General features: G+C 36.2%; 1 protein-coding gene across 1 annotated transcript in view; it reads left to right on the forward strand.

Moving 5' to 3' along the window:
• Nucleotides 1-6,322: 6,322 nt before the first annotated feature.
• LOC134822749 (elongator complex protein 1-like) overlaps nucleotides 6,323-16,835 on the forward strand; it is a 105,988-nt gene continuing 95,475 nt past the window's right edge. The window contains exon 1 of the mRNA XM_063833988.1: nucleotides 6,323-6,340. The gene's annotated coding sequence lies outside the window, so the exon portion shown is untranslated. The remainder of the gene's footprint in view (nucleotides 6,341-16,835) is intronic.

Genomic DNA, 16,835 nt, shown 5'->3' on the forward strand with positions numbered 1-16,835 from the left:
CTGAAAATTTACTGAAATAAACTGAAAACAACTGAATTGAATGAAACTAACTGAATTAACAAAAAACTCTATTGAAATTAATGTCTAGATATAGTTGTTATGAGTAGAATGTGAGATTTGTTTTGTTTGTTTTGAAACCCCACGGTGGAGGTTGGCGTGTGCCGCAATTTATTAATCAATGGTAATTACATGATAAATGAAATTATAGAAGTCACACTAAAATATAATAATGTAAAATAAAATATATTAAAATAAATGCCCTACTAAAAGTACTATATAACTAACGGTCTGCAAAACTGGTTTGAGTCGCAATTTGTAAACATGCTAATTACTATTTAATAATATTACTATAGATAAAAAGTTTTGTCTGACTATTGTCAATAACATCATCAGCTATAATCAACCTAAATAGATATTCCATAGTAAAGAATGGGAAAGATATTACTTTCTTTACTGATAGCTTCAGTGCTGACTGCGTTCTCGATATTCGTTACTGAAGGTACGTTTTAACATGTTTATGAAACTAAAAGGTTACTCTAAAATATTTTCCCACTGTAATAGTGTAATGTAATCCGAAATTTCAACATCTTTCATTTTATCCAGATAAGAAATGTTCTAACCCAATCTTGACATCACTGCATCATTCCGCCGCAGCTTCAATCTATTACTATTAGTATTACCTTATCGGACCTTATTTGGACAGACATTAATTGAACGCTGGAGGCCCTAACGTTCATTTTAATGTCCGTTCAAATAAAGTCCGTTTATTTAAGGTTTGTAGGTTTACAACCTACCAGGACGCGCGCCGAGTTGGACTCGTCGACGGTTCAAATATATGGAACAGATATTTTACGAGTATCACCCGTTAATTTAAAGTCCGTCCAAGTTAAAGTCCGTTGAATTTTTTTCAAAAATTTTTCCACTTCGAACATTTTGTCCAGAATATGACAACTATGAGAACTTTATTGTGCCGTAAATTAACGACGGAAAGGTTCTCCTTGGTTTGCCGGAGGCACAGAAAACTCTACTATTATATGATGTTTTCAAGGGACACTTGGTGGAAAAAGTCAACGAAATTATGGCACTCAACAACATAGTTCATGAGCTAGTCCCCGCCAACAAACTTGTTCCAGCCTCTAGATATTACGGTAAATCGTGTTGCCAAGTACATTGTCCGACGTTGTTTAGTTCTTGTAGCGCGATGCACTAGGGTCGCGCCGCGCATCAAATAATTCTTCTCGCAACCACATAGGGGAGGTAATGAAACGTGATGTTAAGGTTAACCTAAGGTTGTCTAAGATAAAACCACTTCACGCCGAATGGCTTGTAAAAGTTTACTGGGCCGCGCTCAGCCTGTCATTCCGCCGAATCTCTATTATGAACATGATTGCCTGAGGTCCCCAGGTAAGTAAAAGTTAACACTGAAATGCAGGACCGGGGTAGTTTGATAAAAAGAGGTTTCCATAAACTTAAAGTTAAAGCTAGAAATCACTGATGCTTTAAGTTTAAGCATGTACTATTTCATGCACGAAGACCCATTTAATGAAGATAATATGTGATATTAGACACTAATCATGTACACATATTTTAACATTTTTACTGCTTAACGACTGCTTTTCTTACTTACTGTATAAAAATGGATTTAAAAATCATTTGCTGAAATAAAAAACGTCAAAAAAAAAGAAAAAATTCGGATTGTTGATGGTTTTGAATGCCTTCTAGTTCTAGCGTTCATATTAATATCCGTTCATAATTATGTCCGTTCATTTAATGTCCGTCCAAATACGGTCCGACAGGCGACAAGGTAGTCATTCAGGACCAGCTTTAAAAAACACTTATTTTACTTGATCGGTGTATAACATTGTTACACAAGTGCAACCAGCCAATTACTAGTGAATTACAGGAAGCCTGTGACGGTTCACCGAGGGGCTGCATAGACCACTCAGGATCCTTAGCTAAACGTCAACGACGCTCACCCCACGACCAGGCAGACAGTGGGATTCGAACTCGGTGTGACCTGCATCTAGCGCACCGATTCCAACCCAAAAAATTTGCAGTTATTTTGCACCCTTCCAAAAGTCTCTAGCACATTCCTATGTTTTGACATTTGCACTTTTACCAGGAAATGGTCGATTACAGAAATGAGTGTTCTAGAAATCAAATTTTTTGGTTTGGCATCGGCACTATCCGTCGTGGAGTAGAGTCCGCGGCGGAGCCGCCGGACTCCGAGCGGACTCCGGCGGTGCTCCGCCAAAATGTATTTCGTTTGGACTCGAATACATTTTGGCGGACTCCAAGCGGAGCCGAGCGGACTCCGAGCGGCTCCGCGGCGGGTCGGCGGAGTGTCCGCCGCGGACTAAGCCACTAGGCGGACTCCGGTCCGCCGCGGACTCCGGCGGAGTGGTCGGCGGACTCTGGCGGACCTCTCCGCCGGACTTTAATCCGGCGGAGTCCGGCGGAGCTTGGCGGAGTCCACCGGGCTCGGCGGACTCCGCTCGGAGTCCGCCGGCTTCCAACAGAGTCCACTGACTTCCGACTTCCGACTTCCGACTTCCGACCCTCGGCTAAATTTGTCACGTGACATACAACATAGCATTTTGCAATATTGTGGTCAGATGAAAAGGTCGCTAGTGATAAACCTTAACCATTACCCTCACAATGTCAATAGTGTACAACTCTAGTCCTAACTTTGACCCTATAATGTATAAACGTTGACCCTAACCCTCCACCAAACCGTCAGCAGCGAAATATCATATGTCATTGACTGGTCACGTGACCAAAACAATTTTTGTCATATTATTTCATATAGGGAAGCGTTTTTAGTTTTACCCTACACGTTGCATGTGGCGTCATTCGGCCGGATCCCAGCAAGCAAAAATACGTCGACCATAACAGGACGACGCCAGCACTCTCTACGCTCTTCGAGCTCCGATCGTCCTGTGACGAAGTAAGGACGAAGTCACAGGACTTTGACATAAAGGTCAAATGTAAAACTAAAATCTTGATGTTGATTGATTGTCGACGTCAATTTTTGAGCACAGCGCGATCGCGCTGTGCTCAAAAATTGTAGTTAGAGCAACACATCGCAACACTTAGGGAAATACTTTCCTACGGTTGTAAATACAGAATTCCCACAATTAAATCTCCAGATGAGATATATATGTCAGTTACCGAAGCTGTCGATAAATTTATAAAATCAAAAAGTAGAAAGTACTGTCAAAAAGAAGTAAAGTTCAGCGATTGGAAGGAAAAAGTGTTATCAATAGTTTCCAATCGTATTGAATATTACAAGAAAAACTTTCCTGAAACATTTGAAATAAAAGAAAACACACTGGAAAAAGATGATGTTAAAAGAAGTCTTAAATTGCTGAAAAGTAAATACATTATTTGTAGTATCGACAAAGCTTCTGGTAATTTTTCATTTATTTGTAAAAAGTTTTATGTAAAAACTCTTGTCAATGAAATGGGTTTTGATCCTAATACTCTAGAATGTATAGGTAATGATACATATAAACCCTGTAGCGAAGACGAGACTCATTATGTCAATAAAATATCTGAGAGTCTAAAGGAGAGATTTTAATGTACAAGTTGAAGATAAAAACTTGCGACTAGCACGCATCTTCTGGAACCCTAAGCTTCATAAGAACCCTTACAAGGCGAGGTTCATTGCAGGTGCCCGTTTTTGCGTAACGAAACAACTTAACGTCCAAGTTAACTGTTGTCTGAAACTTTTGAGGAAATACTTCAAGAAATACTGCGAGGCAATCTACAACAACAGCGGTATAAACATGTTTTGGAGCATAGATTCCTCAAGTGAATTCCTTGAAGCTATCAAAAATAGCGATGTTTTAATATACAAGTATATGATTTACTACTCTTTATACCAGATTAGACTTGATTGAAGTAGAGAATATGATTAATGAAGTTGTTAATTTAATATTTTCAGACCGTAATAGATATATTTGTATTTCTAAAAGAGACAGTAATACATGTTTCTTTTCCAATAAAACCTATGATTCTCATGCATGCTTAGTCAAGATGACCTAAAAGAGGCTGTTAAATTTATTATTTATAACACTTATGTCGTCTTCGGTGGGATTGTATTCATACAAACCAAGGGTATTCCTATGGGTGGAAATTCAAGTTCCCCTATAGCTGATCTCACTGTTGGCAAAAAGGAATTTAATTATATGAAACGTTTACTTCAGGAAAAGAAAATGGGATTAGCAAAGATATTATCCAATAATAAACGATATGTTGACGATTTATCTATTATTAACTACCTTTACTTTCATAAATTGATTAAAGATATTTATCCTAACTCATTGGAGATGGAGCGAGCTGGTTCCAATAATAAGATTATTAACTACCTTGATTTAAATATTAATATTTCCACAGAAGGACTAGAAATATCAGTGTATAACAAAACTGATGATTTTAATTTTCATGTTGTATCCCTTACATTTCCTCACAGTAACATCCCAACCGAGGTTGGCTACAACGTTTTTTCAAGTCAAGTTCTTAGATATGGTAATGTTTGCACTAGATTGGATATCTTTACCTCCCATCTTCACAAAATATTCAAAATTCTAATTGATAGAGGATATAGCCGTGATAGACTGATTAAAGGCATTAAACGTTGTCTGAGGAAATATGATAACGTTTTCAGGAAGTTCGGTATTCTAGATGACCATAACATTATTAAAGAACTCCCCTGATATCTTTTGATTTATTGAAACAAGGGTACTAACTCTGCTAAACTGAACAAATTCTGAAACTTAGGTGAATAAGTGTACAACGTGCTAAACCGAAGTTCAGACTGACCAGTGAAAATGGGCGAGCGTACCAAGTGTCATTTTAATTAGAAGTTTTAGTCAGTGATTTATTATTGAAGCTTGTAATTACAATAACTAATGCTCCTATAAATACTTTAATTAATTGTTTGTTCCGTTATTCTTTTTCCTTCCTCTTTTCCTTGTCATCCCCTTTAGTTTTAAGATTCTTGCTATAAATGGCTACAGCTAACACTATTAATGCTAAGTACGAAACAACAAGTGGGAGGTGGATCGTTGGTATACCATTAAATCGATTTAACACCGCAATTCCAGTCGCAAGCCTGGGACCACTACTAGCATAGTCACAACATCGACAAAGCTGCCATATAGCCTGACTGACAATTTTCTCGACTGACTGACAATGTTTCTTCTTTTTCCCCATTTAGAATACAAAGATTAGTACATTTTAGCTTATGATTAATATTATATTTTTACCTATAGTTTACCTAGATGCACATGGTGTATAATAGTATACAGTATGATAAACTATGCACATGGTGTACAGTATACAGCGTGATAAACGCAGTAAATATGCTTTATTTCTCTTACCAAACACTGCATATTTTCCAGGACCCTCTTCGGTCATTGTTCTAAGAGACTCATTCACATCTTCTATATCATACTCAGCATCATCTTCTACATCATCCTCAGCATCATCTTCTACTTTCTTCACTTTAAGAAACATCAAATCTCTGTGATTATTAGATGTGAGGAGAGGGCTCAGCGGAAACGGCCGCTTCATGCGGGGGGGGGGGGGGGAATCATACACTTAGTACCTGCTCCCCCCGGCCCCCGCTCCATGATATTAAAAGTGCCATCACATGATCATAGTTGTGACGAGCGAATAAACCTCGTCTATAACTTGGAAAATATTGTTAATTAAATTGATTGATTAGATGTTAAATCAATATTCAAATTACTTGATATAAGCTAGATTAGCTGAAATACTCTTAGTTTGAGTGCCCTTCTGTTCCGAGATTTCTTCCTTGAATTTTGTCAGCTGTGATTGTACGTCATCTTCCAATGTTGAAGAAAACTGGCCCTCCGCATCCGTCAATGCTTTAGTATATTCTGAGAAAAAAATTCAGACTTATCACTATCAGCCTCGTCAGGTATTATTAAATCCAACCTTAAAAAGCACTTGCTATCCTTACAAAATCGAGATGACCCTAATTAAAATACATGGTAACTTAATTATATTACCTAAGGGCCAATAAATTTAGTTCACAATAAATTTGGCTACCATAATTTTGATTACCATAATTTTAGTCACAAATGTTTTGTCTACAACAATTTTAGTCACATTTTTTCGACTTTTCGAGACTATTTTCCATTCCATTTTTCCATTTTTTCAGTTTTTCAAATTTAATTAAACTTCACAATTATTATTTAGGGAGAGATAAAGTAAAATAAGAAATATTATACCCCATGAAACTGGAGTATATTATACCTTTTCTATAATATAAATAATACTTTCAACACTACTATATAACAAATAATTTTAGGTCCCAATGTCAAAGCGATAGAAGAGACTATGACGTGACCGTTTGTATCCTAAGCAACGCATCTACTTCCTGGGCTACAGTATTGACTTCGCCATTTTCTCCTCCCTCACCGCCATTTTCTCCTCCCTCTTCCTCACATCACTATGGATCTGAATTCTGTTACCAATGTTTTAAACTCGTTTTCATTAAATGAGCTGAAAGCTCTCAAGGCCAGTGTTGAGAATGTCATGAAACTTAAGAGAAATTCTGTTAAATGCGAGGACTTCTTGGAGTTGCATTCAGATTTTGTTCAGAACAAGAGTGTTCAACATGGCACGTTGATGTCTGAACTTGAAACACTTATGGCCAAGCAAACTGCTGTGAAAACTGCCACAAAGTGGCTCACTTCGACTGGAGAAGAATATGTATGGTCTTCCTCAAATGGACACACCACGACTAAGGAGCCAATCGATATTTTAAATTATCCTGGGATATCAGAGCTTATGCATGATATCAACTCCAAGTTTGGCTGCAAGCTAAACTCATGCCTAGCAAGCATGTACAAGTCTGGTTCTTGTGCAACTAGGTACCACAACGACGACGAGGTGTCTCTTGACCAGTCGCAAGGTATTTATGTAGTTTCATTTGGAGCTGAGAGGACCATCGACATAATTCCAGAAAATGGGGATAAGCGATGTAACAGTAAATGCTATATCACCCCAAAGGACTGTAGTTTGTATATTATGAAACCGGGGTGTCAGGAATATTGTCTTCACAAGGTTCGTGCAGAGAGCTCAGTTAAGGGGACTCGGTATAGCTTATCTTTTCGCTGCCAGATACCGAAGACAGATACAAATGTAGTCAAGGAGCAGATTGCCCGCACTACAATTCCTATGCCGCCCACCACCACCTCAACACCAACCCTTTACTACCGAAATACTCCAAGAAAACCGAAGAGCAGGAAAAACCACTGTCCTGTTTGGTACGTCAATGACAAAATTCGTACGGACAAATAAGTTGGGATTCCGGGGAAGGAAAGTAATCAATGTGTCTCAAAGTGGTGCAAAAATTAGAGACATCACTGAAAACATTCATAATTTTCATAAAACTCATGCAGCTGCAGAAGCTGACGATATTGAAAAAATTATATTGAGTGTTGGTACAAATGACATTAAACATTCTAAGAATGGGGTTCAGTTCCTTAGGAAGTATCTTACTGAATTAATTGACACCACTAAGCAGTTATTTCCCGCTGCAATTATAATTATCCAATGTTGTCTTCCTATTAAATGTTTATATTCCTACATAGCAAAGAATGTTCTAGATTTTAATAATCTACTTAAAGACTTATGCCTAAATAATAATTGCGTGTTCTTAGACTGTTTCTCAGTCTTTTTAACTCGAGACTTTAGATCATGTAATGAACTTCTATACCATGATTGGCTTCATCTCAACATGAGAGGAGTAGGTTTACTGTCCACTTGGCTTAAGTTTGTTGTAAACGAACACAGTTTTGACAGGGTTGTAAATAATCTTCTGGGAATTTAAATCTTTGATCTTTTCTTCCATTTAATATTTTGATTAAGACGTTGCGCCTAAAATTAAAACTCAAACAAATCTCTGATTTAATCTTTTTCTCAATTTTATGCCTCCCATTTCAGGTACATTCGGTCACTGTCCATTTTCCAATATGTTAGACAATGAATCGTTTAGACTTAGAATAGGTCTTTTTGCATGCAAAAGGCCTCGTACACAGTCAAGAAATGCACTTATACATATCAACACGTTTATACCTAACAAAATTTACACATTTAAGTATCCATACACCCCACACATCAACTACAATTATCATAATCATATGTTTCTCTTCTATTCTCTCATCATGACTTACTTTCTCCCAATTCTTCTCTCCACGGTTAGGTCCATGAACACCGTATTCCCCCTAGATTCTAATATTCATTCCTCTCTACTCCTTGACAGCCCACGTTATCTTATACCATTTCTTGCTTGCTCCCACATCAAACTTTTCTTTGTAATTATCTCCTCATGGTTTATAAGAAATGTTCTTCTCCCTGGTAAGATGAATAGAGTCAAGTATTCCAGCCGCCTCGGGCGTCTAGTCTCTTTATTCATTCTTTGGGTTTTCTCTCTTAACTTTCTTTTGATAACTCTTGTTAATCCTTCTATGCTTAATCCAGGTCCCAACTCCCTATCTGTACTCTACCAAAATGTCCAAGGTCTCATTCCTTTCAGTAACCTAAGCTCCTCCCATCCCCTTCTTGATGGTAATAAGATTTCCGAACTTCAATCCTTTGCTAACATAGAGCAGCCTGACATAATTGCCCTAAATGAGACTTGGCTCAAAAAATCTATTTCTAGCAACGAAATCTTTCCTTCTTCTCAATATGAAATCTTCCGCAATGACCGCACGAGAAAGACTCATCCTCAAGATCCTAATAACCCTAAAAAGTTTAGGGAAAATGGAGGTGGTGTTCTTTTGGCTGTTCGGTCTGATCTCGACGCCACTACAACCCGACTACCAGTTAGCCTAGGTGCAGAAATGCTTGCCGTTAAAATTTCTTTTCCTAACAAAGAGAGTATTGTAATCTGTACTTGTTATAGAGTAGGAACTCTTGGGTTACCTAATCATGATGTCATAGTTAGTTATATTCGCAAGCTAGTTTCCAAAAAGAATCCCCCTAAAATCTATGTTATTGGTGATTTTAATCTCCCCCATATAGACTGGCTATCTTCATCCAGTACCGTACCTATTGAGCAATCCTTCATAGATTCTTTCAGTGATCTTTCTCTCTCCCAGTTGATCACATCACCCACCCATAAAAGTGGTAATACATTAGACATTCTTCTCAGTAATTATGATAACACAATCGATAACTTGAATGTCTGTGATCCTCATTCCGTGTGCAAATCTGATCATTTTCCTGTCACTTTTTCAATTAAAAGCTCCTTTTCCCGTAAGAAAACTCCTAAACGTAAAATCTATAATTTTAAGAAAGCAAACTGGGACATGATTAATCGTGAATTATGCTCGATTAATTGGCAAGTCCTAGAATGCCTAGATCCTGATTCGTCTTGGAAGTTAGTTAAAGACTGCATTATGAATTTAGTTGATATACATATTCCTAAAGTAATTATTAAATCAGAGTTCCAACCCCCGTGGTTCGATAGTGAACTTTTTTCTTCATGCCGTAAAAAAGATAGACTCAGAGCTAAATTTAAAATTTCTGGTTCTATTTCTGATGAGTTAAAGTTTGTTACTAGCCGTAAAGATTTTAAGAGGCTCTCATCAGCCAAAATAAGAGATAATCTTTTTAATAGTGATGATCCAGCGCTTATAACTAAGAAGTTTTGGTCACATGTTAAGTATAAATCTAACTCCTGCCGTATTCCTAATTGTGTTAGTTATTCTGGACAGCTTCGGTTCAATCCCAAAGATCAAGCTGAACTTTTCAATTCTTTCTTTTATAACCAGTTTTCGGATCCTTCACTTTATGACACTGACATCTCCTATGTCAATGATGTTGATTTTGATATTGACTTCGATCATCGGGATGTTCGTAAGCTTCTTTCAAATATTAATTCAAATAAAGCCCAGGGACCAGATGGCATACACGGTAAAATTCTAAAAAATTGTTCCGTAGGTTTAGCTTACCCTCTAACATGCATTTTTCGTGGATCCTACAACAGTGGCTACATTCCACAAGAATGGAAACTTGCAAATGTTGTCCCAATATTTAAGAAAGGTAAGAAAAGTGAGGTTGAAAACTATAGACCAATATCCCTTACTTGTTTAGTCATGAAAGTTTTTGAGCGCATTGTTAAACGTAAACTGCTTTCTTTGACAAGTACCCTTCTTGATCCCAGGCAGCATGGTTTTCTAGAGCACAAGTCATGCACAACCAATATGGTTGATTTTTGTGATAGCCTGGCATTGTCTCTTAACGAAAACATTATCAATCATGTTGTGTATTTTGATTTTGCTAAGGCATTTGATTCTGTAAATCATGATATCCTTCTTCATAAGCTAAAGACCTTATATAACATTGATGGTACACTTCTCAAATTTCTTACCAATTACCTTCAAGGCCGTTACCAAAGAGTGGTTATTGGTAATGAGATGTCATCTACCCTCTCAGTTAATTCTGGTGTCCCCCAGGGCTCTATCCTTGGTCCTTTACTTTTTGTATTGTTTATCAATGATATTCCTCTTGGCCTTTCGGATAATACTGATATTGTTTTGTATGCCGATGATACAAAAATCTGGCGTAAAATACATTCATCTTCTGATAATACTAATTTACAAATGGATATAGACTATCTCTCTGACTGGGCACTTAGAAACAAAATGCGATTCCATCCAGCAAAATGTAAAGTGCTTATTGTTTCAGGAAAACCATCTTTATCTCCTCCATTCGCATATAATCTTGATGGCTCTCCTCTTGTGTATGTAGAGTTAGAAAAAGATCTTGGAGTCGATGTTACTCCTAAGCTCAGTTGGAATAGTCAGTGCGACAGAATTTATACTAAGGCCTGCCAACAACTTGGTATGGTCAGAAGAGATGGCCATATTGTCATTGATCAGAAACGTCGCCGGGCGCTTTACCTCTCCCTGGTTCGTAGCCAATTCGAAAATTGTTCCATAATCTGGCGCCCTTGTAATAAATCACTTAGTGATAAATTAGAAAGTCTCCAAAAGAGAGCTATTAAATGGATTCTGTCTGAAGAGGGCCGCAGTTATCCACCTGAGCAATATGTCAAAAAGTGCAAGCTTGTCGACATTCTCCCTTTGTCTCAAAAGTTTGACTTGAATGATCTTATTTTTTTCCACAAAGTTCTGAACAATTTAATTCCTGTATGGCTGCCTCACTATCTCACTTTATATCAGGGCACTTCTCGACTAAGACGTTGCCACCTCGACAGTCTGTCTATTGTGTCATCAATTTTACCTAAGTTAAGTCAGAATTCACACACCTTATGTACCTCAAATAGCCCACTGGCAAAATCATTTTTCTACAGAACTCATATACTGTGGAATGGACTCCCTTTACAGGTAAGACAGATTGTGTCTACAAGTGTTTTCAAAGCTGAGGTCACTAAGCATCTATGGAAATGTTTATTGGATAGTGAAACAACAGCCTAGCCTAGTCTCTTTGCTCCCCATATTATTATTATTTTTATTTTATTAATTTTTTTATCTACCTTCCTATACTTTCAACATCATATCACACTTCACCCGCACACCTCACACATTAATGACCATATCAGACCTGTATCTAATGTATCTGGAATTTGACGTATTGAAATACCAATTTTGACTATATATCCACAGTTATTCACCATGGATTTGTTTGTTATTAAATAGTTTTTCATAAATTTTTGGATTTAGATTAATTCGATGTAATGGGTCCAAGTTACTGCGGACATAGTTCACTATGTGTTTACCGTGTTTGGGTGCCCATCATATTTTACAGATGGGGGCGATATTTTGAACGATTCTATTTTATATTCATCTATTGCTGTACTCTGTAAAATTTGAAAAGTATTTAATAAAAAAAACTGAACTAAATCTCGATAACATACCTTTGATGGCATCTGCGATGTCTGTGTTGGCTACGATGTCGGTATACAGTCCGTCCCACGTGTTTTGGACGAAGGTTGCCCATTCTTGTAGACTCTTACCATCTGTTTCCGGAAAACTCTTGAGTTTGTTTAAGCTGGTTTTAGCATCTTCAATTTTATCTGCATTTAACTGGGACAGAATTATAGAGATTAGTTACGAAACTACAGAATTATAGAGATTAGCTACGAAACTACAGAATTATAGAGATTAGTTACGAAACTACAGAATTATAGAGATTAGCTACGAAACTACAGAATTATAGAGATTAGTTACGAAACTACAGAATTATAGAGATTAGCTACGAAACTACAGAATTATAGAGATTAGCTACGAAACTACAGAATTATAGAGATTAGTTACGAAACTACAGAATTATAGAGATTAGCTACGAAACTACAGAATTATAGAGATTAGCTACGAAACTACAGAATTATAGAGATTAGCTACGAAACTACAGAATTATAGAGATTAGTTACGAAACTACAGAATTATAGAGATTAGCTACGAAACTACAGAATTTTAGAGATTAGTTACGAAACTACAGAATTATAGAGATTAGCTACGAAACTACAGAAATATAGAGATTAGTTACGAAACTACAGAATTATAGAGATTAGTTACGAAACTACAGAAATATAGAGATTAGTTACGAAACTACAGAAATATAGAGATTAGTTACGAAACTACAGAAATATAGAGATTAGTTACGAAACTACAGAAATATAGAGATTAGTTACGAAACTACAGAATTATAGAGATTAGTTACGGAACTGCAGAAATATAGAGATTAGTTACGAAACTACAGAATTATAGAGATTAGCTACGAAACTACAGAATTATAGAGATTAGCTACGAAACTACAGAATTATAGAGATTAGCTACGAAACTACAGAAATATAGAGATTAGCTACGAAACTACAGAATTATAGAGATTAGGTACGAAACTACAGAATTATAGAGATTAGTTACGAAACTACAGAATTATAGAGATTAGTTACGAAACTACAGAAATATAGAGATTAGCTACGAAACTACAGAATTATAGAGATTAGCTACGATACTACAGAATTATAGAGATTAGCTACGAAACTACAGAAATATAGAGATTAGCTACGAAACTACAGAATTATAGAGATTAGTTACGAAACTACAGAAATATAGAGATTAGCTACGAAACTACAGAATTATAGAGATTAGTTACGAAACTACAGAAATATAGAGATTAGTTACGAAACTACAGAATTATAGAGATTAGCTACGAAACTACAGAATTATAGAGATTAGCTACGAAACTACAGAAATATAGAGATTAGTTACGAAACTACAGAAATATAGAGATTAGTTACGAAACTACAGAATTATAGAGATTAGTTACGAAACTACAGAAATATAGAGATTAGTTACGAAACTACAGAAATATAGAGATTAGTTACGAAACTACAGAATTATAGAGATTAGTTACGGAACTGCAGAATTATAGAGATTAGTTACGAAACTACAGAAATATAGAGATTAGCTACGAAACTACAGAATTATAGAGATTAGTTACGAAACTACAGAATTATAGAGATTAGTTACGAAACTACAGAAATATAGAGATTAGCTACGAAACTACAGAAATATAGAGATTAGCTACGAAACTACAGAATTATAGAGATTAGTTACGAAACTACAGAATTATAGAGATTAGCTACGAAACTACAGAAATATAGAGATTAGCTACGAAACTACAGAATTATAGAGATTAGCTACGAAACTACAGAAATATAGAGATTAGCTACGAAACTACAGAATTATAGAGATTAGTTACGAAACTACAGAAATATAGAGATTAGCTACGAAACTACAGAATTATAGAGATTAGTTACGAAACTACAGAATTATAGAGATTAGTTACGAAACTACAGAATTATAGAGATTAGTTACGAAACTGCAGAATTATAGAGATTAGTTACGGAACTACAGAATTATAGAGATTAGTTACGAAACTACAGAATTATAGAGATTAGCTACGAAACTACAGAATTATAGAGATTAGCTACGAAACTACAGAATTATAGAGATTAGCTACGAAACTGCAGAATTATAGAGATTAGCTACGAAACTACAGAATTATAGAGATTAGCTACATCGTTTATAAACGGAGAAAGTATTTTAGAAAAAGTCCATAGTTAATTAATTTTAGTCTGACTTGCTATTTATATACAATTACTTACATCGGCGGGATCGAATGATGTTTCGAAATCCGCAGGGTCTAAGCCTGCGTCCGAACGTGCGTTATTGTGGTCAGTATTACACTTCTCCACGTTAGCCTTACATGTCGCCAGGTGCGTGTTTATACCCGTCAGCGTAGTGCTCAATGAGTTGATATTCGTTGACAACGAATCAACATTAGTCACCGCGTTATCAAGAGCTGAAAAAGTTTATCTTCGGTAACATTCTGTAATTACTAATGATATTATTCTTAATTTGTTAGTACAGAATTTAAACACTACATTAATCAGTTCGTTATATGGGGGGGGGGGGGTTCAGTTCGTTATATTTTACTATAAAACCCTTTCAACAATGTAGTTGTTCCATAGTTCCACTTTTTTTGTTGAGAAAAATCCGTTGGACAAGAATCACAGAAATAAACTTTCGTTGAATATAAACCGGAATCATGATATAATAATAGTAAATTTAATTAATCTGAATTAATATTAATATGAACTGAAAGACTATGACTTACCAGTGCCAAGACCATTTAAAGCCGTGATAGTGTTCCCGATCTCAGGCTCCAAGACAGTGTCTGTTTGCACCGCCGTCACAGATGCCTTTATCGCATCTGAAGTTATTTATTTGATGACATTTTTATTCCACTTACTTGATAACATAAATATGTTGTTTTAAAAAGTTAGCAAATATAAATATATATATATAGCAAGATGGCAATCTATTAAATAGGAGGAGGGAACTCATTAGCAAATGTAGGCACACCAACAAGTTTATGCTGAAGAAATGCTTCTAGGAATATCTTATTTTAATTTTAGTTTTTGTTCTTGTATTTCATTTCCGTTTCGTTTCGTTTTATTTTGTTTTTGATTTAGTTTAGTTAAGATAATTACATTTATTATTTTTTAGCCAAAAAGATTAACAAAGTTGAATCGCTGGAACAAATGAGCTTAACAAATTAAATTTGTAAGCTTTATGCACTAATGGCAACCGATAATTTTTTTTTGGAAAACAAATAGAATAATATATAACAATACAATTTACAACAATGTATATCGACCAGATTTGAAACAACAATTAATTGAGTCCATGGGACTCATAATTAGCTAAGCTTTGATACAAAGCATGCGAACTCAAAGTCGCTTTCACAACTTTTGTCAACTGAATTGACAGAAGATCTGGTTCCTCTTATACACAGGAGAACCAGCTTCCTGATAATAAATGATAATTTACATCTTAAAAAATTTACAACATCTGAATAATTTTGTTGCGTCTTATAAGCTATTTTCTCACACCATAACTGAAAAAATGTTCTCGCTTCTGGCCCGCTGCCACCCGTGACAGAGTACACCAGTGGACAGAAACTCCCATGTTCGACATTCAATATTCTCTCGTTGTATAACCTCCGCTTCTGAGTCTCAGCTCTCTCGTATATTTTTTCTGTTGATGATGAGAGATACGACTCAGAATTGGGATTGAGAAACTTTATGTCGAAATAGGAGTTCTGTCCCGGACGATAGAATCCCCTGGCACGGACGTCAGGGTGGGCATTGTCTCCTGTTAGTGTGGTACTTGTTGAGAAAGTCTCCCCGTCTAAAGTCTGTAGGTGGGGCTCACATTCTACGTCTTTGCAAACAGTTGATAGTTGTTTGGCTATGAAATCCCTAAAATCCCTGAAATACCAGATCATATTACTGTATAATAACAGTATTCGAGGACGAGCAGGGAACCAGGGACATAGATGCATTACACCCAGGACAGGACATGGAGCTCTTTAGGAGGTTTTTCTGGAATAGGAAGTCTCTAGCATTCTCTAGTGAGGCGGTGGGTCCATTAATTTCGTCCATTAGACAGAAGAGTACCATGTCAGGAATTGGAATAGTTGTTGTTGTTGATGATGGCAACTGATAATACTTCACCAAAAACGAACGACTTATATACCACATTTTAATCGTAATCATTTATTTCATTGAGCAATCAATATTATTCGTAACTAATTATATCCGAGAGACCACATTTGAATCGTAATCAATAGTTTGATCCAGTAATTTACTACGCTACAATTAATTATGCTAGTCGTAACTAATTGCATCCAAGATACCATACATACCATTCACATGATCTGGTAACCAATCAACTATTCACAAACACCTGTTGCTTGATTCAGGGGATACTGTTATTATACAGTAATATGATCTGGTAGACAGTGGTCCGCAGACAGTGGTCCGCAGACAGTGGTCCGCAGACAGTGGTCCGCAGACAGTGGTCCGCGGACCAGTGGTCGGGCTATCTCGATACTGCCCAATGACCATGAGGACAATGACTTTAATTATAGGTATTAAGTTGTGGGCATGTATATTTCTTTTCTTTTTTTTTCTTTTTTTTAAATAATTAATTTATTGAATCTTGTGGCAACAAGTCTGTATATCTTAATCATGACACACCAACATTCATACCAGATTTCTGGAAATTCTTTAATTCCCGATAACGACATTAGTGGCTCTAAATTTCTTAGAAATTCTGAGGTTTTCTGTGCAGATTTAATTAGTCGATATTTTTTAAAGATAAAAACAAAGGGCATTATTTTATAAAGTTCTTAAATTATAGATAGTTTTGCTATGACGTGGTCGTCATTAATTTTTGATCGGGGAGATGTTAGGTAGG

This window comes from Bolinopsis microptera, chromosome 11 (genome assembly GCF_026151205.1).
Source record: "Bolinopsis microptera isolate Bmic1 chromosome 11, MBARI_Bmic_1.0, whole genome shotgun sequence".
NCBI classification, from domain to species: domain Eukaryota; kingdom Metazoa; phylum Ctenophora; class Tentaculata; order Lobata; family Bolinopsidae; genus Bolinopsis; species Bolinopsis microptera.